This window comes from Sesamum indicum, linkage group LG6 (genome assembly GCF_026168435.1).
Source record: "Sesamum indicum cultivar Baizhima isolate 11 linkage group LG6, ASM2616843v1, whole genome shotgun sequence".
NCBI lineage: Eukaryota > Viridiplantae > Streptophyta > Magnoliopsida > Lamiales > Pedaliaceae > Sesamum > Sesamum indicum.
In genome coordinates this window covers 12,456,036-12,480,654 of record NC_142662.1, presented here as the reverse complement: position 1 = coordinate 12,480,654, position 24,619 = coordinate 12,456,036, and the positions used below count along the sequence as shown (strand labels likewise).

Sequence of the window (24,619 nt, the reverse complement as noted above, 5' to 3'; positions counted from 1 at the left end):
TCAGATTAGCAGATTGATTATGAACATAAGCTATTTATAAAATAATAATAAGTTTTGGGTAAACCCTAAATTTATAAACTGGTATCTTTTCAAGACATTTGATGGCATATGTGATTGAGGTTGATTTACATTAAAAATTAATATAAAGAGTTTGTGTATTTTACAAAAAGAAATTAATAAAAGAAAGGGTGGGGGTGGGGGCTAATGGCAACTTTGGGAATTACAAGTGGTACATGTCGTCATCATCATCTTCATACCCAAAAAACACAAACATTTCTCTCTCATATTTCTCAAAGTCTGTCTCTCTTCACTTCAGAATGGAGATGACGAATGCGAATTCCTTTTCTTCTTCTTCTTCCTTTTATGGATGATTTCTCAGAATCATGATGTCATAGTTTTGGGAAGAAATTGTACTAAAGATATCCCAAAAAAGAAAAAATCCACGGGTAACAAACCCTAAAAATCACCATCCTCTTTGCGGCCATTTTACCCAAAACCACCGTCCATCCACAATCCCACGTTTTAAGCCTCACCCCTTCATTTTCCATTTCCTCTATTCATGTTCTGATTCTCACCCAAAAAAACAGAGGAAAGAATAAGGGGGGAAAGATCAGCAGAAAGGGAGGGAAGGGTTAGGGTTGAGTACCAGCGGCGGCGGAGGGTGATGTGAACAAGGGGGCCGTTAAGTGGTTTCATGATCTGGGTTTATGACTTCGGAGGGTGATGGGGACCTCTTGTCTCTGTTCCAATGTAATTCATTTTGACGCTCTCAGCTTTCCACTTTTCTTGAAATATTGGGTGATGAAAACTTGTTAGCTTTTCACTTTTGAATGTATGGAAACTGCGCTTTTGGTTTTATCATTGGGTTGAAGAGTAGTTCAATTCTTGGCTTCTTGATTGAATTCTTGGTTGGTTTTTTCTGGAATCAAGTTTTAGAAGTGTTCTCTTGTTTTTCTTGGGTAAAAGATGTCTAGAGAACAGCACGTTTTTCCACCCTCCAGTTTTTAGTTTCTTTAGGGTTTTCCTAAAAGATGGTGGGTTGTTCGTTTCTTGGTTGATTTCTTTCAAGAATTTGGTTGGCCTGCCAAGGCAGGGTTTAGTTGTTTATTAACTGCTGCGCCACTCAGGGATGTTCTTGATTGAATTCAAGTTTCTCAATTATCTTCTTTATGGTTTTTATTGAACTTTAGGATGTAAGAATTGGAGTGAGAATGCAGATTTTTGTTTTAACGAAAAAATGCACCCCAAGAAGATCATGCGGTTCTTAGATAAAATTTGGCTATTCTTCTTTCTCTTTGGGTTTCATCCATTTTAAACTGGGACCTGCAGAGGAGGTTTTTTAAGTTACAGCCATCCGCATATATCTACAAATAAAGCCTGATTATGCATTAGTCATGGAATTTCTATGGCAAATCAAGGAAACAGAATGGGCTTGAATGAAAAATAATAGGCATGCATTTCTAACTAGGTATTTTATAATTATCACGGATCTGTTTCTTTTGATCCCTTTATTGGTTGTTAGGTATGACTAACTCCATCTTGTTGTCAGCATAGTTCAAAACTTTAATATTGGAACATATGTGGATATTGTTTTGTATGTTCTTTTGGTAGTGGTCATGACTCACAAGGAAAATATGTTATGGTCACCTGTACAATTAAATTAACAGTCGCGTATTTAATTGACAGTTGTTAATGTTTTCATGAAGTCCTAACCGAGGACATAACTTGTCTTAGCCTTATCATTGCTTTATCTGCCACTTTTAATGTATTCCCTCTCACTTCTTGTTTCTTTGCTATGAAACTGAGCTCTTATGACAATTTGCACAATCTTAATTTATAAAATATAGAGTTTTCTAAAACTAATTTACTAATATTTTGTGTTTTTCATGGTTGTTTCAGAGATTGGTCATTTGCCTGAAATGGCCAATAACTCCCAGTCCACAAGCATGCAGGTATCAAATTTAAAATGCTTTCTTAAATAATATCGTTTGATAGTGGTTTCTACTTAAGCACATATTCTTGACGTATTTGGTGCACATTAGTTGATTATGTATTATTACATGTGAAGTAGTTTGCCACTATTATTACATTAGCGTGATTAAATGCTATTCCCATTCCTGTAAAAGATAGTGTAGTAATCTAACGTGATTAAAGGCGAAGGCAATAAGCATTTTTTTTTACATTCAAGTCTCCATTTCTGCTGTCGTTCTTGGTTCATACTTGAATTAGTTTTTGCATGTAATGTTTAATCTTGGTTGTCTTATACGATGCTTCATTTAAAATAAATAAATATTCATAAGCTATGCCATGTTATCTCCATTGTTGAAGTGTGAAGAGCATTCTTTATAGTTAGTGCTTTTTAGTCCTCATTAATTAACAAGATATTTCCTCCACTCCTTTCAAGTTCTAATAGTTAGCATCGATATACTGGGTTTTACATAATGCTGGGATTAGTTTGACATTACCATGGTTAACCTGTGAATAGCGCTCCCTTTTGTCAATTATGTTGAAGCTTTTTTCCGGAACTCAGGGAAAGTTTGATGCTCTAGCAACTAATATGACTTAAGATAAATATTTCAACGTGGTTAACCATAGCTAAAAAATTGATATTATATTAATCTTGTGTTACGGGGACGAGGATTATACTTTTCTTTCGTAGAAGCTGCTAATTTATGTTCTTCCGTATTTACTAAATATGCTTTTACGCTATATTTGTCATGTACTTGTCTCTTCTCTTGTCCAGTGTACCGTGGGCATGTCGTAATTGGAAGTCCTGGATGTAATAACTCATCTATATGTTTTCATATGTATAATTTAATGGAAGAATTGGGCGCTTTCTTGAAAGAGGATGAGGAAAGTTTGACTTAGACTTGTATGCCTACTCGTAATCCATCTAGAATCGTGATGAATCATCTGATTTCTTTATGTTTTGCAGGGTGATGCTGAATTTGTACCCCCAGCATTGGTGATAAGTTGACAACTGCTGGGATTTGCTGCAGTTTTCTTAATGTAAATAGAATAGAATACAGTAAAAAATGGGGGGAGCTTGTTCCAGGAAGCGAGACCAGCCAGTAAACGAGGATAACCTGAACCGAGGGGTTTCAGGTAGATATACTAAAAGTGGAAGCTCAAAATGGCTTGGAACCTCATTTTCTAGATCATCTATGGACGCTGGTCAAGGGAAACGAAGTTGCCCATCTCTTATGGATATGTGTATATATAAAATTCGGCAAGTATGTTTGGCGTGGTTACTCTGTTTATAGTTCACTGTATAACAGGGAGAGCCAAACTGTTTTAAGTGTATTGACAAGCAATTTTCTTTTGTTGAAGGACATAAACAAAGATAGCACCTTCTCCATGCTGCCAAGGGATATAAGTCAACAGATTTTTTGACAATTTAGTGTGTTCCCAATGTCTAACTGATTCTGTACTTGAAGCTTTTCGGGATTGTGCTCTTCAGGTTTGCAAGCTTTGCTAAGTGAAGAAATGGGTCACAAATTGCTTTGGCTGCCTAAAGGATAGACAACAGCTGGTCTCATGAGCTCACTTTTCTGTTTGTTGCAGGATCTTAATTTGGGAGAATACCCAGGATTTAATGACAATTGGATGGACGTCGTCTCTTCACAGGTTCATCTCTACTCTCTGTGGATCTTTCGGGTTCGGATGTTAGTTATTATCAAACTATTCTCTTTTTTTTTTTGTTTTCTTTTGCTAGTTATTATCAAACTACTTTCATTTATATTATTTTTCTAGTTTACCCTTAGTAATTTGACAAATAAATGTGATTTTAGGAAGTCATAAGATTGAGACATGAATGTGCACTAGCGTTATGTGACTGTTGCTTTGATTAAATGTGGAGTAGTTGAGGCATAATTTCATGCATTTTGAATTGCTTTGAAAGAGAGTTGGAATGTCTTCGCTTCTACTAACTCTTAGGATTCTTGTGACATCATATTTGTTTGCTAAAACCCTACCCGATTGATCCTTATATCCCTAACATGGGACATGCATCATTTTGAAAAAAAATTCAAAGGCCCTTCCCCTTGGGAAAAAAGAGAAAGAATAGCAAAAAAAAAATGAAATTACATCTACTCCGCTGGTTTAGGTCACTTAGTAACTGGGTAACTTCATCACAAATGTTGTTATTCACGTAAAACGGTGGCCGGAGCTATGAGTATGCAAAGCACTTTAGGTAAAATGTGTTTTGGTTGAGTAACCGGGTGCCTTCACCACAAGTGTTGTCATTCGCGTCAAAAGGCCAGAATACGACGTTTTTTGGTTGAGTAACCGGGTGCCTTCACCACAAGTGTTGTCATTCGCGTCAAAAGACCGAAAGACGGCCTAAAGAACACAAGTCACGGGCAAAAATGAAGGAAAAAAAACGAGAAAAGAGCCGTGACAAAATACAAGGGGAAGAAAAAAGAAAAAAAATCATTATTGGCCCAAAGAAAAGAAAGAAAAGCGAAATCCGTCCCTACTTAGGTAGATATAAGGAGATAAAGGGTATTGTGCTAGCATCGGGGATGATAACATTTAGAAACCTATAGATTTTGTGGAAGCTTGATTGTCCTGCTCTCTACCTGGCAAAACAAAGTGTGGTGATGTGATTGGCCTCTTACCCTCGTTATGATAAGTTAGCATTTGTATAACGTATTGCTGCATTTGTGTTTTAAGATTATGTGTACATAATATTTCGTTTTGTCTCGGGGGCTATAACTTTAAAGACATTACAACAATCCTTTCTTTCTTTTTCGATTTATTGAAAAAATTATCACATTTATTTCTTGGTGGCTATATGAAATTTTGTCTGTATAAAAATGATTTATTTAGAGATGCCTTTTCTTGTGGGACTATTATCTTTGGATAGTAGGAGATAGATTTTTGCCTTAATATTATTATATCAATATAACTGAAAATAATTATTGTAACGACATTTAAATTTTATATTATTATAGTTCTCTTTAATTTTATGAATTATTTCTTTTAGATTGCCATCTCAGCAGGTTCAAAATCAGTATACAGCGGTGATGCTTCTTACATGGGTTCTCCCCAAGCCCCAACTGTAAAACTTAGAAGGAAAATGTACAAGTTGTGCTTGAATATAAGAGTTAAAGAAATCTTTCATGCTGGATATAGAGAAGTATCATAACTTTTTAACTTTACTGACCCATGAATGCAGTTTATCCAGGTATATGAGGTCGGGAATCATTATTAACTAACAATTGAATATAAAATCAGATTCCGTTTTTGTCTTCCATTTTTGTTTTAACTCTTTTAATGAAGTTCATGAGATAATTTTATTTCAGTTATATTTGTACACTTGGTGAGAAGACCATGGTGATGTCGCGGGAAGTGCTTCTTAGTGTTGGTGTTCCATGGTGCAGGTGACTATTCGTATTCTATCATATCATTTTTATCATTTGTCCCACACAATTGTGTGTTGCTGGGTTCTTATGTTAAACCCATTCAATAGTTCATTGGTAGGGTGACCTATTGGAGAATTTATTGTCACTCCCCAAAAGCTTATCACTCGAGGTTCAGTCCTGGTAAGTCACTTTTACTGGCTTAACTCCTGTCAATATTTATGTTGATCTATCTCTAGAAGTTATTTAATTTCAATATCTGACAATTAAAGTGCTTATTTTGTTTATTCGATCTATTGTTTTAGGATTTTATTGTGGAGATGCTGCTGATATTTCTACTCTTGAACGGTTGAGTTTTGCCAAACAAGCTTCAATACGTAGTGCACTATTAATTGTCCTCCAACGGTGTCTCACTTCCAGTTATGATAGATTTAGCAATCGTGTTATGTTCTCGGTTTGTTTATTTTTCTTCTTGTGTGTGAACCTCTTCTTGTATCACACAGAAAATGATCTCCTTTTGAGTTGAGTTACTTAAGAAGGTTCCACATGTAAATTATGGATAAAAAAGCACCAGCTACTGGCCAAATATCTTAGAAGCCGCATGGAGCCTCTTAGATTGTTAGAGCATTTCGGTAACAAGCCTTATGTCACTCATTTTTGCTTTTATTTTTAGATGCTTTTCTCTCCCATATTATTTGTATGTTGTATGTGCTTTGAGGTAGATACACATCATATTTATATGATAATGGACAATTTGGGCCGTTTTATTGTAGTGGAGGCAGCTTTTCTTTTGATGATCATCATCGATCTCCCTTGTTCTGTTTTATCCCTACATGTCAATTTATTTTGGAATCTACATAGAGGACGTCTCTAAGGAACAAGAAGAATGTGAGGTTTATAAGGTGACTCTTGTGCAATACGATAATTTTAATGATTCAAAGGCCCTCATGGTATGTTCTCTTGTTTTCATCTTCCTACGACTTTGAATTATAAAAGTATGCTCCATGACTTCTGGCTTTATGTGTTCTCTTTATCCATTTATGCTATCTCTTCGAATAGATGAAGTGCCAGAGCCCATATATGTAGCATGTAATTTTATTTTGTGCGACTCAAGTGTATAAACTTGGCCGTGGAATATACTAATTACATTGCAGCATATAATAGGATCATTCTCATGTGATAGTATGTTTGCTCTTTGAACTCTAGGTTTTTGTCAACAAGTGAATGACTTTGGATAAGCTAAGGTAATCTTTATCAATAGTCATCGATACCATGAGTTTGACTGATAAGAGTATGCTCCATGACTTGTTGCTTCACTTGTTCTCTTTATGTGCATGTTTCCATGCTTTAAAATATTACAACATTGAAAATATTTGTTGCTCTTATACACCAAAAGCATAATCTTTTGCATATCCTTTAATTTATAAAAGTGTGTACATGATATAGAAAAAGATGTGAGAAATGATAGAGATTGATTTGGTTGATTGTATGTAAGAAACATTAGAGAATAGATTTTGGTTTACCCGAGGCCATCATAAACTTAATTTGAAATAGAACTAGAAATCCATATCTATATCTATCTACATTTACTTCTATGTAAAAATTATGAAGAGTTCAAATAATTTCTTACCGTTTTTAATTTGACTAAACTAACCTTTTAATAATTATATTACGTAGTCCTTGTGAGTTGAGTTACTTAAGAAGGTTCCACATGTAGTAAATTATGGATAAAATCACACCACGTACTGGCCAAATATCTTCAAAGCCGCATGAAGCCCCTAAGACTTTTAGATCATTTCTGTAAAAAATCTTATGTCACTCGTATTTGTTTTATTGTTTAGTTATTTTTCTCTCCCACATAATTTGTTTGTTGTATATGCTTCTGAGGTACACATCATATTTATATGCCGAAGGACAATTTGGTTCGTTTTATTGTAGTGCAATCAGCTTTTCTTTTGATGATCATCATCGATCTCCCTCAATTATTTTGCAATCTACACGGGACGTTTCCAAGGAGCAAGAAGAAAGTGAGGTTTATAAGGTAACTGTTGTGATAATTTTCTGCATGCGGGTACTCTTAATGATTCAAAGGCCTCATGGTATGTTCTCTTTTTTTCATCTTACTACGAATTTGAATTGAAACTGTGTTCTCTTTAAGCATTTATGCTATCTCTCCAAAGAGATCAAGTGCCAAAGCCCATAAATGTAGCATGTAATTTTAGTTTTCGTGATTTAAGTGTATAAACTTGGCCATGCACTAATTACAATACAACAAATTATAGGATCCTTATAATGTAATATATGTGTTTGCGCTTTGAACTCTACGTTGTTTTCAGCAAAAAAAATGAATTTTGATAAGGTAAGCTAATCTTTATCGATTGGAATGATCATAAACTTTATCTGAAATAGATCTACTTAAACATCTACATCCATATAAAAAGTATGAATAGCACTAACAATTTCTTGAAGTTTTTAGTGTGACTAAACTAACCTTATAATAAATTTAATAATTTTATTGCGTCGTCCTTTTGAGTTGCGTTACTTGAGAAGAAAATCACTAGCTACTGACCAAATATCTTGAGAGCCACATGAAGCCCCTTAAATTCTTAGATCATTCCGGTAACAAGTCTTATGTCATTTGTATTTAGTTTTATTGTTGCGATGCTTTTCTCTCTCGCGTTATTTATTTGGTGTATGTGCTTCTAAGGTAGAGACGCGTCAAACTTATATGCCAAAGGACAATAGTCAACTTTTCTATTGATTATGATTGATCTTCCTAGTTCTTTCTCAACCCTACATGTGGATCTATTTTACAATCTACACTAAGGATGTGCCTAAAGAACAAATGTGAGGTTTATAAATTAAGTGTGGTGCAATACGAAAATTTTCTGTTTGGAGGTTCTCTTAATGATTCAAAAGCCTCATGGCATGTCCTCTTATTTTCCATTTTATTACGAATTGGAATAATAAAAAGTATGGTCCATAATTTCTAGCTTCACTTGTTCTCATATGTTCATGTTTCATGCTTTTAAAATATTAGTACTTCTAAAATATTTCTTGCTCTTGCATACACTGAAAGCATAGTCTATGTCATATTGTTACTTTAATTTCTAAAGTACTATTGTTATATATTATATTTGTATATAGATATATATGCATATATTTTCATAGTTATATACAACACATAAATGTGTTCATGATACATAAAAAAATTTAAGGAATAACAGAGATTGGATTTGGTTGATTGGATGCAACAAATATTAGAGATTGGATATGGGTTGACTGTACATCCATCATAAACTTAGTATAAATAGAACTGTATATCTAAATTTGTATCTATATACATCTATATTTATATAAAAAGTATGAATAGCACTAAACATTTCTTGCAATTTTTAGTTTGACTAAACTAACCTTATAATAAATTTAGAATTATATTATATAGTCCTTTTCGAGTTGTGATACTAGGAAGTTTTCAGATGTAGTATATTATGGATAAAACGAATTACCTACTAGCCAAATTATTTGGTTTTATTATTTAGATGCTTTTCTCTCACACATTATTTGTTTGTTGTATGTGCTTTCGAGTTAGATACGAATCATGTTTATATGCCAAAAGATAAGTTGGGTTGTTTTATTTTATTGTTATTAGCTTTTCTATCGATGATCATCGATCTCCCTGGTCCTACATTAACCCCACATGTCAATTTCTTTTGATCATGTCCGTAGTTATCTTGTCACTGTTATTTGGTTTTACTGTTTAGATGTTTTCTCTCCCACATTATTTGTATGTTGTATGTATTTCTGCGCTAGATACATATCATATTTACGCCAAAAGACAAGTTGGGCTATTTTATATTATTGTAGTCAGCTTTTCTATTGATGATCATTGATCTCTGCTTGTTTTGTTTTAACTCCAGATGTCCGTAGTTATGTTGTGCATAACCCGTCTATCTATTTTGTAATCTACATAGAGGATGTTTCTAAATAACAAGAATGTGAGGTTTATTAGGTAAGTGTTGTACAATACGAAAATTTTATGCATGGAGGTTGTCTTAATGATTCAAAGGCCTCATGGTTTGTTCTCTTGTTTCCATCTTACCACAAATTTGAATAATAAAAGTATGGTCCATGATATTTGTCTTCACTGGTTCTCGTTATGTGTGTATTTCATACTTTAAAATATTAGAACCTATAAAATGTTTGTTGTTCTTATATACACTAAAGGCATAGTTTGTTTTATATTGTTATTTTAATATACAAAAGTATTATTGTCATTAGTATATTTGTATATGTATATAATTTTATATTTGTGTACAACAGATAAATGTGTATGAGTAATGCTTAATATTTCTTGTAGCTCTTAGTATGACTAAACTAACCTTATAGTTTATTTAATAATTGTATTGCATAGTTCCTTTTGAGTTTAGTTACTTGAAAGTTCTGGATGTAGTAAATTATGATAAAATATGTGAATGTCATAGCTTGTTATTACTGACCTTTCCTATTTTTAACTTCTCATATTTGATATGACTGTGAGTAACTCTTCAATCAATGTACTTACAATCTTAGACCAAAAGCACTGATAGAAATTCTGCGATCATTTTCTCTTGGCAAGGTGGATAAATTTTTGGTGGCTTTACTTAGAATGTGTTATATTTTCTTGTGATCATTTTCTCTTGGGATGTCGGGTAAATTTTTCATGGTTTTACTTAAAATGTATTAAATTTGCCAATTTCCTGCTATCATTTTCTTTGTGGAAGGTGAGTAAATTTTTGGTGGCATACATTATTTATTTTCTACTCATGTGTTTAGTGGGGAAAGCATGTGGGCGAAATATTCTTAATAATTAGCTTTCTATAGCTTGATCTTATGAAGGTTTTTCAATGACTCGTTACGCTTGAAAGGTGACACTTCTATAAATGTTCATTTTTGCTCTTACACGTTTCTCTGACATTTGTTATAATTATATGTTGTGATTTGGATAAGTATGTGGTTTGCTTTCGTCTAACAAATATGTTTGAATTTGATGAATTTTAACTTATTAGTTAGACGAGAGCAAATTTTGAAGTTACTACACGTAGTATTGCTATATTTAACAAATCTCAATTGTCTAAATACTTTGCTTAACAAAATTATCTTATTATTTTCTTTTACCAATTATGGGTAGGGAGTAGAAATTCTACCTTTTTAGTTATTTTGACTGTATAACATTTTGGCTATTTACTATTATGGTAATATATGTCTATTATATTATATTTATTGATTGATATTGTTAATTCATAATTATGATGTTGTTTAATTATCCAATTTATATGGTAATATTGCACTGTATGTATGGACTATCGGGATGGATAATTAGAAAAAGAAACAAAAGAGAAACTGATTTATTGTCTTTTTTTATAATAAGAGTATGAATATTATATTTTTATGTCCCAACAATAGAAAATAATTTAATATTAAAAATAAGTTCTCTAACTTTTATTTACATTAATTATAATTTGTTGTCAAAGTTTACTAGAATATTTAATAAAAAGAAGGAAAAATTTATCGCATGATTTATAATTTAAAATTTGCTATGTTATCATTTATTAAATTATACAAGAGGGAATATTTTGGTGCCGACGATTATTTTAAATTGTATTATGTAAATTTATATTATTATTTTAAATTTTAATTTTCATTATTACAAATATATTAAATTTAGTTTATAATATGTGGTTAAAGTTTATTATAGCAAATCAAATAATAAGTCCAAGTCTTCATTGCTAATAATTATAACTATAATTATTATTTATCATTTATAAAAATTAAAATTTGTATAATTTTATTTTAACAATTTCTTTGCTAATTATGGTGATTCCACCTGTACACGTTATTTTTATTGTGCTCCATATTTACTATTATATTGTATTTATTAGTTAATTCATAATTATTATGTGGTTAGTTGTTGATTTTGTTCATTTATAATTATTTAATTTATATGGTGATGTTCCACTGTGTGTATGGATTTGTGTTTTGAGATTATGTGCACATAATATTTCGATTTGTCTGGGGGATTATAACTTTAAAGACATTGCAACAATCCTTTCTTTCTTTTTTGATTTATTAAAAAAATTATCACATTTATTTCTTGGTGACTATATGAAATTTTTTCTGTATATATCCCTATTTATAATGAAGTTATTAATCGATCTAGCTAATTCATAATTTGATGCGGTTAGTTACTAATTAGCTAGATTGAGGGAATTCATTTGTTAACTGGAGTTATTAATTGATTTTGTATTTGTTAAAATCTTTTGTTTTGTGGGGATTTCATGTGGTGAACTGCATCTAAGTAATTTCCTTTAACCTACCAAAAACTTATTGTAGTTATGTGCAGTTGAAGGGATGTTATTGTCTAAAGGATTTTCAACGCCTCATTATGTTTGAAAGGTGAAACTTCCATGCATGCTCTTTCTCTCTTCTTATATCATAACCATCTTGTTATCATCGTGACTCATCCACTAATATATCCTCAAATGTAATTATTTTTTGGGCAAGATAATTGTCTCTAGTTAATTCTCTCTGTTAATAGACTTAGTTAAGTATTTTGATAAGTTTTGAGTATTTGTTGACTTTATTTTCTATTTATTTGCATATATAAGTGAAAAAACTTGAACTTGGTTTACAGATATGGTCTATAACGTTATGTAGGAAATTTTAGCTTGTACTCTACTATGTGAATTCTTTTTGTCAAGTTCATGTCCCCGAAATTCAGAGAGTGATTGAGGTGATTGTTATATATTTATCATCCCTCATTTGCTCGTTGTAAATAGGTCATTGTACTACGACTGTGATTATGCCTGTGCTCACTAAATAATTATGTACCTTACTAAAAAATTTAATCGAAATTCAACTAAATTTAAAGACATGTAACGAAATGAAATAGGCAGGATGGCATTTATCTTTATCCTTGTTCTGATATTGCTGACAGAGTTCTTTGAGTTTGCAATTATTATATCTTGTTTTGTTTTGAGGTTGAATCTTATTGCCCTCAATCTTGTTGTCATATTTGTTGAATGAATAATTTCTGCTCTAGTAATTGAAAGAGTGATAGAAAAATTAGTAATCTATCCAATGTTTAACTTATTATGTTATGTTAAATGAGTAAGTGATTTATGTTGAGTCTGCTAATATGTTAAGCATGCCGCAATAATTTCTTAGTAATTTGTTTAATCTATTGGAATTATAGTTGTGTAATCAAGTGGACAGGTTATCACTTTAATTATTATGGGTGACAAATCAAACCACCTTATGATATATTAGTTGTTATAATAGATACATGAGGTGGACAAATTAGTTGTTCCTCATTTTGCCACTTTTGATTATAATCTTAAATATTTTATGGTTACTTAACTATTTTCTTTTAGTATTATGCTAATAATTAATTGATTATGCTAATTCATTATGTGGTTACCATAATATTTTAAATTATATGATCATTAGATTGATAAATTAATTTTCTCTATTTTATTCTCTTTATGTGACTTTTAAAATAAGAGTAGTTGAGAGGACTCACCTCTCTCTCTCTCTCTCTATATATATATATATTCTATAGCATTTGTGTAGTTATCATATATATCAAAATTTATTAATACTACAAATAGGTCTCCAGTGATTAATTCTAAAAATTAGATATTGTTTCTATTAATCATATCAGATTATTTTATTTTATAGTGTAGTTATTAATTGATTTTGTTAATTATTATCCGCCACTTATGTAATTAACTCTGTTTATGGTCAAAATGTAACTTTTCTCTTAAAATTAGATTTTATTTGTTATATAGTATTAGTTGTTATATTCTTTTATTAACCATATCAGATTATTTTATTTATAGTGTAGTTATTTAATCATTTTCTTATGACTAATTCTTTAAGCTATTTACTATTATTTTATTATATGGTTCATAACTAGTATGTGGTTAGTTATTAATTTATCGGTAATTATATGGTTCTACATGTATTCTATGAGATGGATGTTTTCTCAATTAATGGGCTTATAATTTGTAAGTAGAGTTTTTACGGTTTAAAAAATTGTAATTAATTAAATTGCATTTGGGACTTTCTTTGTTTTACGTTAGTAATTAATTAGAAGTTTATAAAAACTTCATCTAAAAAAATTAGTTGATGTAAAATATTTCTGAAATGATTAATTTATTATTCAAATTTGAATTATCATTTTCTAACAAAAAGAGTCTCTTCATATCTTCACATGCATTTATAAACTTAGTATGGTCAGAAAAATATTTGTTTAATCTATATTCAGGGGTGGCAATAGGTCGGGTCCAGGTGGACCTAGGATCTGCCTCATCAACTCCGGGACGGACTCGAGACCCACCCCGAAGTCGATTTTTTTACACCCTACCCCGTCCCGGTACAAAATTTATCGGGGTGAGTTTACCAGTGGACTAGGTTATATTTTTATTTTTTATTATTTATTGTACAAATATAAAAAAAATCTCCATATTATTTACAAATAAGTTTGTTCCTCATAATAAATACAAAAATAAATTCTCAAAATCAAAATAAATATAAATTTTCATGTTTTCTTTCGAATAGTTTTTCAACAATTGAACAAGTACTTAACAAAAATAGCATTTTATTAATATTTTTTGTCAAATAATTTATTAATAAAGAAATATATATTATATATACATAAATAATAAATTATATATTATATATATTCGGGTTGGTCTCTATGGATTTGCAGCGGTTAATATTTTTTGAACCCAGACCCACCCCATTAGGGTTGAGTTCGGGTTGGATCCTGTCGAGTATGTGTAATTGCTTGACTTTTGCTTGACAAATGGATTAGATTAGGTATAATTTCCAACCATCAGGATTTATGTGGAAAGGTATGAAATTTATTTATTATTTGTATAAAAATAAATTTTCTAAATTAACTTGAATGCAAATAACTTTTTTATACAAAAAATTATATATTATTTAATAATAAAGAATTATTATTGGCTAGTTAGTAATTTATTTTTTGGTCCTCAAATTATAGATCCTATTTCATTCTATCAATCACTATTGGTATAAAATTTTAATCTCATCATTGTTGGATATCTTCGTCTAACAAATCCCTCAATTAATAAAAATTAAGCCAATTTATCAATAGTAATATATTCTATTTATTTTTTAATGTTGACCTGCAAATAAAAAAAGTTCTATTATTAATTTATTTTTTTAATTTATAGTAGTTATTATGTGTTTATTTATGGCCAAAATTTTTTCGAACTAAGGGACGATTATATTGCATGTTTCTAAGTTTTTGTATAATTATACTCGCATTTATATTGCATGTTTCTAAGTTTTTGTATAATTATACTCGCATTTTCAGTAGTTTGAAAAATTATACGTAGTATTCGTTATGTTTTTTTCGCAAATAAAATTTATTGTTTATATTAATTAGATTACCTCAATTAATTTATTAACAATTAAATCCATGTCGAATGAATATTTTCTAAACAAACCACAGAAATTTGCGTATAATTATACCAAATTTCTAATAGGTCGCTGTAAAATTAATTTATTATTTGTATAAAAATTTAAATTTCTCTAGTTTTATTTTGGAAAAAATAGACTTTATTTGTTATAGTTTTCGGTGAATGTTTATTAGAATAGTTTTGAAAAGTAACAAAATTGTTTTCAAATGCAGTAATTATATATTTAAAAAAAGATTATTGTTTATATAAAAAATTATAGAGATTATTGTTTATATAAAACTTCTATAAATTTTTATTTTAAAAATTTAAGTTTGAGTGAAACAACTTTATACATTTATTACTCCAAAATTATTTGTATAATTTTTTGCAAATGTTTATTAATATTTAAATTAATTGTAATTTAGAAATTGTTTATCTTTTAAAGTTTAAATTTAAATAGTTTAAATAAAAAATTATAATTATAATTTAGTTTAATTATAAACTTTAACTGCAAATAATAAAATAAAATATTTATGTAAATAAAAATTAAAGAACCTTATTTTTATAGTAATACTAAATTACTTTTTCAAAATTATTATTACCATTATTTTTGGGACGTATAAAATTTAAAGTATAATATTTCATGCTTTTATAATAAAAAAAATGTGGGGATAAAATAAATATAAATTCGGTAAATGCTTTCAAGTTCTTTAGTTTATTTATCCATCACCATATAAATTGACTAAACACCCTTCTGCTTTTAGAATAGGTTAAAATCCCCCTCCTGTTCCCCATTCTGTTTGCAACTAGCAGGCAGTGGAAGAGACGCGCGTCTACTGCTTTAGGTTTTTCTGCGATTTAGATTCATATTTAAACATGGGCTTTTTGGCTTGTTTTGACATTTCTCACCTTAAAAGATAAATTAAATTATATGTAAATTCAAATAATTTTATAATTGTTAATTATTAAATTTAACTATTATTTTTAATTAATTAAAATATATTTTTAATTATAATAATTATTATTAATTAGCCAAAATATTTAATTATTATAATTATTTAAAATATTCTTAATCAACTAAAACATATTCTAATTAATATAATTAAAATTAATTAAAAAAATTAAAAAAAAAGGAAAAATGGCTATTTTCGCCCCTTTTCTAAGTTTCCGGCGCCATCCGGATGAATTTTCAACGACCAATAGTATCATTCGAATCTTCTCAAGACGAATATTTTCATACCTTCAATTTGAGTTTTCGTCAATCATAGAGAGTGGGCTCAAGTCACGACCTCCCCGTTGACGTCTACGTCCGGTGGAATCTAGGTCTCAAACCACCACCATCAGACTCGTCTTCAAGATGATTCTAACGAGACCAGCCTTACTCAATTTGGTAAAAAATTTACGGAGATACGACGAATTAAAATATTAGCCGCCGGCGACGGGAAAGCCGTGGCAGTGTTGGGCGGTCAATATTAAAATATATAATAATTTAAAATTTTAAATTATTTATATATAATTTTTTATAAGTTAAATAATTTGTTGAAACCTTTTATTTTTTAAAATCTAATGGTAGAGAAATTGATTAGATCTAACGATCAATATTTGATCAAAGAAATAATATAAGAAATAATATATAATAAGTAAGGATATAACGATCATTTTTTAAAAAATTAATACCATTAGTTGAATTTTTAACAGAGAGGGGGCGATTGAGCTAAGTTTTACAAAATACAGGGGGCTTTTAGTCTATTATCATAACAAGAAGATTTATTTTGCAGACTTTTTAAAACAAAGGGGGATTTTATGCATTTTGTACTATTTATGCAATATAACACTTGATATCTATTTTTTTTTTTGTGTGTGTAACTTACCATCTTAACCAAATTATTACACTTTGCTTTTTATAATTATTTTTCAACCAAATTTTTTTGGAAAAACATAAATTCCAATGAAAATATAATATTTAAGGGTCACGTGATGTGATGTTTTTTTGATAAAAAAAATCAATAAAAGAAATAATTATATATAACAAAGTGTAAATTTAAATAGCTATTCAACGATGACTTTGGTTTACTAGAGACATCGGCCTATTGTTTTAGCTCGGTGGAAAGAAAATCCTTTTCCTTAGGATCCTCTCAAATAGAAATAGAGAACGAAGTAACTAGAAAGATTGTTAGAATCACTTTCTTCTAGAAGGATCATGTAGAAAGCGATTCGCTTTGTTTGTATTCAGACAAAAAGCTAACATAGGTGTTATGGGTATAATTTTCTTCATTTTGTTCACATCCTCGGGCTGCCTCACTTGCCTATTGGGGAACTGACAAGGTATTAGGATCGATACTAGACAAGACGGCTATGATTGGTATTCACGGAGCTGGGTAGTAAGGAGTGAGGAGCTCGGCGGCATACCGCTCATTCTCCAATCCATTTACTCTCGGGTAAGTTTGGAATGGGGACCAAAATGAGTACGTTGGATGAAGAAGATGGCTCCATACGGGATAATGGATGCTTTGTATTTGTGAAATATAACAAGGGCAAATTACAAGGAAAACAACAAACAAAAGGGGATTGGGGCATCTAGTTTAGTTATAGTAATCTGGTAGGGAGACGGTCACAGGAATACAGGCTCGCGCGCGCGCGACCATCAGTCATGCCTTTCTAAGAGAAAGTCATTCCTTCCATTAACCGTTCGTGCTCCTCACTTGAGGATCACTCTCTGCCCGCTCAAAGTTAAAATGATAAATTGACAGAATGTTAAAATGGACAAAATTTAGATGACAAAATTTGATTAGCTAAAACGGAACACAATAAAAATAACTAAGCAAGTAGAAAAATCTGTCACCCATAATTGGTACAAAACCTAAAAAGACAAATAGTTATTGGCATTAATAGAATTTGTATTTTATCGGTAAATTTGTGATTACTAATAATTTAAATAATCTATTTTTGTATGAATAATAATTCTTAGATAATAAATATAATTACTTGTATCTCACATAAATATTGAATTATTTTTTGATTTAAAATATTTAATAAACCAATCATAAATTAAGATAAATAAAGATACTTTTAATATTACAAGATCAGAGAAAATTTAGTTTTATCCAAATAATAAATAGTTATTCAAGTTATAAGGGTTTAAATACAATTTTACCCTCTAGATTATTTTTAATGAGTAACATTTACTTCCTAAACAATCAAATGTAAATTTATCCTTGGTTGAACAAATCTACCCCTCGATGTTGATAATTATGGCCCAATGCTTTACGGCCCCCTAAGACAGAGCCCACAAGTCCCACCCACCTGGCGTGACCCACTTCGGCTGTACCCGGCCCATACCCAGTACCCATCACCCGACCCACTAGCTTACCTACTTAAGCCTGCTCTAACCCTAAAGGTTAGTCTGATTTTTCCCCCTTTTTCTACTGCGCCGCTGCTCTCGGTTCTTCTCTCCCCTCTTCTATATTCTCCCATGGATTTGGTACGATTCTCCTTCTCCTCTCTTCACCGGAGAAGGAGGTGGCTTTCCTAAGCCAATCTAATGGCTTATGGAAAGCCACCGAGCTTTCCTTCTCTGTTTTCTTTACCAGCCCCTATAAATGGGGATCTCTCTCCCTCTCGGCCAAGATATACGAAAAATACACAACCCACATACCACCATAACCTTCGAGTTCTGAGTGAACTTGCAGTCAGTCTCAGTGACTCGTTGATCCGCTTCCGTGACTTGTTGATTCTCGGTGATTCTCGGTGAAAGCCGTCAAGGTGGAGTAGTCGTGGGTGTGACTGTGGGTGCGAAGTCTTCTGTGACCAAGCTTGGTGCTCTCGGATCTGGTTCATTCTGAGCCATCTACTTCATCTTAATATAATTTATTTATATTATCTGTTCTTCATTTTGGTCTGTAATTTTGAAGGAGTTCCGTACTCCGTTATCTTTATATCTGTAATAGCTTGATAGGCCATTTGTTTAAAAAGTTACCACTGAGGGGTTATATACCCTACAGTGGTATCAGAGCCGTCTCTGATCCGAACGTCTCCGGTGGTGGTAACTTCTGAAACCCCTCCTCTTTACTTCCAGTTGATATATTCTGCTGATAACTGTCGTTTTGATATCTCGCTCTATATTACGGCTGATATATTACTGTTTCTGTTTCACCGCGGCTAAGCCCCCTAATATCCCTCCTGGCCGGACCCTTGAGGTCGTCGGGTATCTGGACGGGACTTAGGCTGGTGAGCCTCGGTTCGCATTATCTCTGTTTTCTGATATTATTAACCTGTGATTTTTCCGCCACTTTACTGTGATCTCCTAATCTCTGTGATACTTATCTGTGTGAGTCTTTAATATCGATCTTGGTGATCTCTTAGACTGTTTCTTAAACTCTATTGTGAAGCTGATTAGTGGTTGATTGATTTGTAACCTGTTGAGACCTCAGTTTTCTTGCAAACTCGAATATCTGTTACTGGGACAACTTGCTGCATTTTTTGAAATCCTGTGACTTCATTTGTGGACAGTTTGTGACATCTCTGTGATTTATCTGTCAAAACCTCTTTTCTAAAACCAAAACCTTTTTCTTTAAAACCTGTTCAAAACCGTTTCCAAAAATCTGCCCCAAGTTTTTTAATGGCTGGTTATAATCTACAACCATTTGATGGTAAAAGTGATTTTTCAATTTGGCAACAAAAAATGAAGGGGATTTTGATCCAACAAAGAGTTTTTAAAGCCATTGATGGAAATTATTTGGAAAATGTTTCTGAAGAGAAAATACAAGAAAATGATGAATTTGCTTACTCTTCAATTATCTTAAACTTATCTGACACGGTTTTAAGAAAAGTCGGCAGACAAAATTCTTCCAAAGATTTATGGAATAAACTTGAGGAGCTTTATACCGAGACTTCGTTGCCGAGTAAGCTGTTTTTATTGGAAAAGTTTTTTAAGTATAAACTTGACTTGTCTAAAAACATCGATGAAAACTTGGATGATTTTACAAAGCTCATACAAGACATAAAACTCACTGGTGACAAAAACATTGATGAATACTCTCCTATTATTCTGCTGAATGCTATTCCTGAATCTTATTCTGATGTTAAATCTGCTATTAAGTATGGAAGAGACTCTGTTAATCTTGAAACTGTTGTGAATGGGCTTAAGAGTAAGGAGATGGACCTTAGGGCTAATAAACCTAGTCAAAACCAACATGAAGTGAACTCGGTTAGGGGAAGACCAAAATTTAAAAACTCTAGATATAATAGAAGCAAAAGTAGAAGTAAGAGTAGGAATGGATATCGGAATAAGTCTAGACCTAGAGAAAACTTCAGTAATGATGACAAAACTAGAGAAAGACGTTGTTATAACTGTGGAATAAAAGGTCATTACATTAAGGATTGTAGAAAACCTAGAAAGGATAATCGAGATAGATATGAGAAAAAGAAAAAAGCCAATAATGTGTCCGATGAGAATGATGGTGAAGTCTTTACTGTGTGTGAAGCAAATTCTGTGAACTCCTTTGATATGCATGAATGGTTGGTTGATTCTGGCTGCACTTTTCATATGAGCCCTTTCAAAGACATTTTTTCTAATCTGCGTTATGAGCATGCTGGTTTTGTTTCTATGGCTAATGAGAAAAGATGTGAAATTGAAGGTCTTGGTGACATTTCTATGTGTTTTAAAGATGGCTATAAAATGACTTTAAAAAACATTAGATATGTTCCTGATTTGAGTCATAATCTTATTTCTTGTGCCGCTTTAGAAGAAGATGGTTTAGAGGGTAGGTGGGGCAAAGGCCTCATGAAAATCATGAAGGGATCATTAGTTGTTTTTAAAGCTAAACGCAAGCGTAATCTCTATATATGCACTGTTTCCTATGACTATCTTGCTGCTTCTGTTTCTGAATGTGATTCTACTACTCTATGGCATAAGAGACTTGGTCATATTAGTCAAAAAGGTCTTGATTTTTTGAGAAAAGATGGGATTTTGAATGAGAACATTGAAAAGTTGGATTTCTGTGATGATTGTGTGCTTGGTAAACATCATAAAGTACATTTTCCTACGTCACCCTCCCCAAAACCCTCCATGTCTACTTGCATTCTTGATTATGTGCATGCTGATGTTTGGGGACCTTCGAATATGCCTACTCATGGTGGTAATAGATATTTCTTATCTATCATTGACAATTTTTCTAGAAAAGTTTTTGTTTTCTTAATGAAACACAAATCTGAAGTGTTTGAAAAGTTTGAAAAATGGAAAGTTTTAGTTGAAAACCAAACTGGAAAAAGGTTGAAATCTCTTCGTACTGATAATGGTTTGGAATTTTGTAATCCTAGTTTTTCTGAAATGTGTGAAAAACATGGCATAAAAAGGCATAAAACAAACCCCTATACCCCTCAACAAAATGGAGTTGCTGAAAGAATGAATCGAACATTGCTTGATAAAGTTAGATGCTTACTTGTGAGTTCTGGTTTACCAAAAACGTTTTGGGGTGAGGCTATTCTTACTGCTGCACATTTGATTAATATGTCACCTTCTGTCCCACTTCTTGGGAAAACCCCTGAACATGTTTGGAATGATAAAATCCCTGACTTATCTGCATTACGTGTTTTTGGATGTGCTGCATTCGTTCATCAATCTGTCGATAAATTAGAACCTAGGGCCATAAAATGTGTTTTTATTGGTTATCCTGTGGGGGTTAAGGGGTATCGCCTTTGGGTACGTAGTCAACCCGGATTTAAGGTTCTAATAAGTAGAGACGTAACTTTCAACGAGAACGAGATGCCTTGCCTAGGAAAAACCACAACCTTTGAGAAAGAAAAAACCTTTAATAAGGTAGAGGTAGAGAACAATCTAGGGGATAACCAACAGGAGGGAGAATTAGAAAACACATTAGAAAATGAACCTGAAAATGAGACTGAAAATACTGAACCAAACCCTCTAGAGAACTACCAACTTGCTAGGGACAGAAATAGAAGACAAATTAGGGCTCCAATAAAACTTAGAGATTTTGAGACCGCCTTAAATACTGAAATGACTGAACCTACTAGCATAGATGAGGCTATGAAATCCAAACAGTGGCTTAGTGCAATGAATGAAGAAATGAGATCATTGAAGGAAAACAAAACTTGGGTTTTAGTTCCCAAACCACAAAATGCCTCCATAGTAGACTGTAAGTGGATTTACAAAATCAAACAAGAAAACCCTATCAAATTCAAGGCTAGATTAGTAGCTAAAGGGTTTACGCAAAAAGAGGGTATAGATTATAATGAAATTTTTTCTCCTGTTGTGAAATATACAACTGTGCGTATTATTCTTGCTCTCACTGCACACTACAATTGGGAACTCAAGCAAATGGATGTTAAAACTGCTTTCCTACATGGTGATTTGGATGAAAATATTTATATGTGTCAACCTGATGGTTTTATTGATAAATCCAAGCCTGATTTTGTGTGTTTGCTGAAAAAATCTTTATATGGCTTAAAACAATCACCTAGACAGTGGAATAAGAAATTTGACTCATTTATGCATTCCTTGAAATTCAATAGGAGTCATTACGATCACTGCCTCTACTTTAAGCATGTGCATGATTCACCCATTTTCCTTGTTCTCTATGTTGACGACATGCTCATTGCTAGCCCAAATTCTCATCTCATTAGTGATTTACAAAAACAGCTGTGTAATGTTTTTGAAATGAAAGACCTCGGAAATGCAAAGCAAATTCTGGGCATGAACATTTCTAGAGATAGAGAAAAATCTTCTATTCTTTTGAACCAAAAGTCTTATATCTCATCTGTTTTGAAAAAGTTTTCCATGGAAAATGCAAAACCTGTTTCGGTACCTCTAGCTGCACATTTTCAACTCTCAAAAGATCAATCTCCCAAAACAGATTCTGAAAAAGCCAAGATGGATAAAATTCCCTATTCAAATGTTATTGGTTCCATCATGTATCTCATGGTATGCACACGACCTGATATTGCATATGCAATTAGCTGTCTTAGTAGATACATGTCAAACCCTGGTACACCTTATTGGGAAGCATTGAAATTTCTGCTTAGATATTTACGTGGCACTATTGATATTGGCATAACGTTTTCTAGAAATTCTGATCATATTCAACTTGTTGGTTTTGTGGACTCAAATTATGCAAATGATCGTGATAGCCGTAAGTCTACTACATCTTATGTGTTTACTTTATGTGGTGCATGCATTAGTTGGAAATCCCAACTACAACACATAGTTGCCTTATCAACCACTGAAGCGGAATACATTGCTACAACAGAAGCCTTCAAAGAAGCCATTTGGCTCGATGGTCTTATAAATGAAATCGGGTTTTCAAAAGAAAAATTAGTGGTCTTTTCTGACAGTCAGTCCTCTATACAACTTTGCAAAAATCCTGTTTTTCATGATCGCACCAAACATATAGATGTTAGATTTCATTTCATTCGTGACATTGTTGGTAAAGATGTCATAAAACTGGAGAAGATAAAAACTGAGGAAAATCCCGCTGATATGGGAACCAAAAGCCTACCTGCAGATAAGTTCAATCTGTGTTTAAAAATTCTTAGATTAAATCCTGACTAATCATATTCTCTTCTAGTTGTTTATCTTCTGCAGGTACAAGCAGGAGGGTCCCCGGGCTGTGATGAAACGTTCCAGATCCGCACTAAGCTCCTGACCGTGTTCCTTATGAAGCATTGGTCCAAGGTGGAGCATGTTGATAATTATGGCCCAATGCTTTACGGCCCCCTAAGACAGAGCCCACAAGTCCCACCCACCTGGCGTGACCCACTTCGGCTGTACCCGGCCCATACCCAGTACCCATCACCCGACCCACTAGCTTACCTACTTAAGCCTGCTCTAACCCTAAAGGTTAGTCTGATTTTTCCCCCTTTTTCTACTGCGCCGCTGCTCTCGGTTCTTCTCTCCCCTCTTCTATATTCTCCCATGGATTTGGTACGATTCTCCTTCTCCTCTCTTCACCGGAGAAGGAGGTGGCTTTCCTAAGCCAATCTAATGGCTTATGGAAAGCCACCGAGCTTTCCTTCTCTGTTTTCTTTACCAGCCCCTATAAATGGGGATCTCTCTCCCTCTCGGCCAAGATATACGAAAAATACACAACCCACATACCACCATAACCTTCGAGTTCTGAGTGAACTTGCAGTCAGTCTCAGTGACTCGTTGATCCGCTTCCGTGACTTGTTGATTCTCGGTGATTCTCGGTGAAAGCCGTCAAGGTGGAGTAGTCGTGGGTGTGACTGTGGGTGCGAAGTCTTCTGTGACCAAGCTTGGTGCTCTCGGATCTGGTTCATTCTGAGCCATCTACTTCATCTTAATATAATTTGTTTATATTATCTGTTCTTCATTTTGGTCTGTAATTTTGAAGGAGTTCCGTACTCCGTTATCTTTATATCTGTAATAGCTTGATAGGCCATTTGTTTAAAAAGTTACCACTGAGGGGTTATATACCCTACACTCGACTTGAAAAATAATATTATTCTCAATATATTTTAATATTTTAAACATTAAATAGATACTAACATGTATAATATCCCAAGAACTCTATATATAAAATTGAAATGAAATTGACAGTAAATATATTTGTTGGTGTATAAATAATTTGTTAGTATTAAAAGATTAAAAAATATATTTTACCATTTTTAAAATTTATTAATAATAAATTATAATTTGAATCCGTAAATTCTAATTGAGAGAAATGCAACTTCTTCTGACATTTTCAATACAAAATAAGAGAAATTTTAGTTTTATAATTAATAAATTATAATTATAATTATTAACAAATT

At 32.2% G+C, this 24,619-nt stretch overlaps 1 long non-coding RNA gene across 1 annotated transcript; it reads left to right on the top strand.

The window, feature by feature from the left end:
- The first annotated feature begins 216 nt into the window (after positions 1-216).
- LOC148787791 (uncharacterized) lies at positions 217-6,250 on the top strand. The gene is made up of 8 exons (XR_016065812.1): positions 217-750; positions 1,900-1,952; positions 2,936-3,233; positions 3,331-3,460; positions 3,565-3,627; positions 5,307-5,384; positions 5,474-5,546; positions 5,669-6,250. It is a non-coding gene; the product is annotated as an uncharacterized LOC148787791 (long non-coding RNA).
- Positions 6,251-24,619: the final 18,369 nt, after the last annotated feature.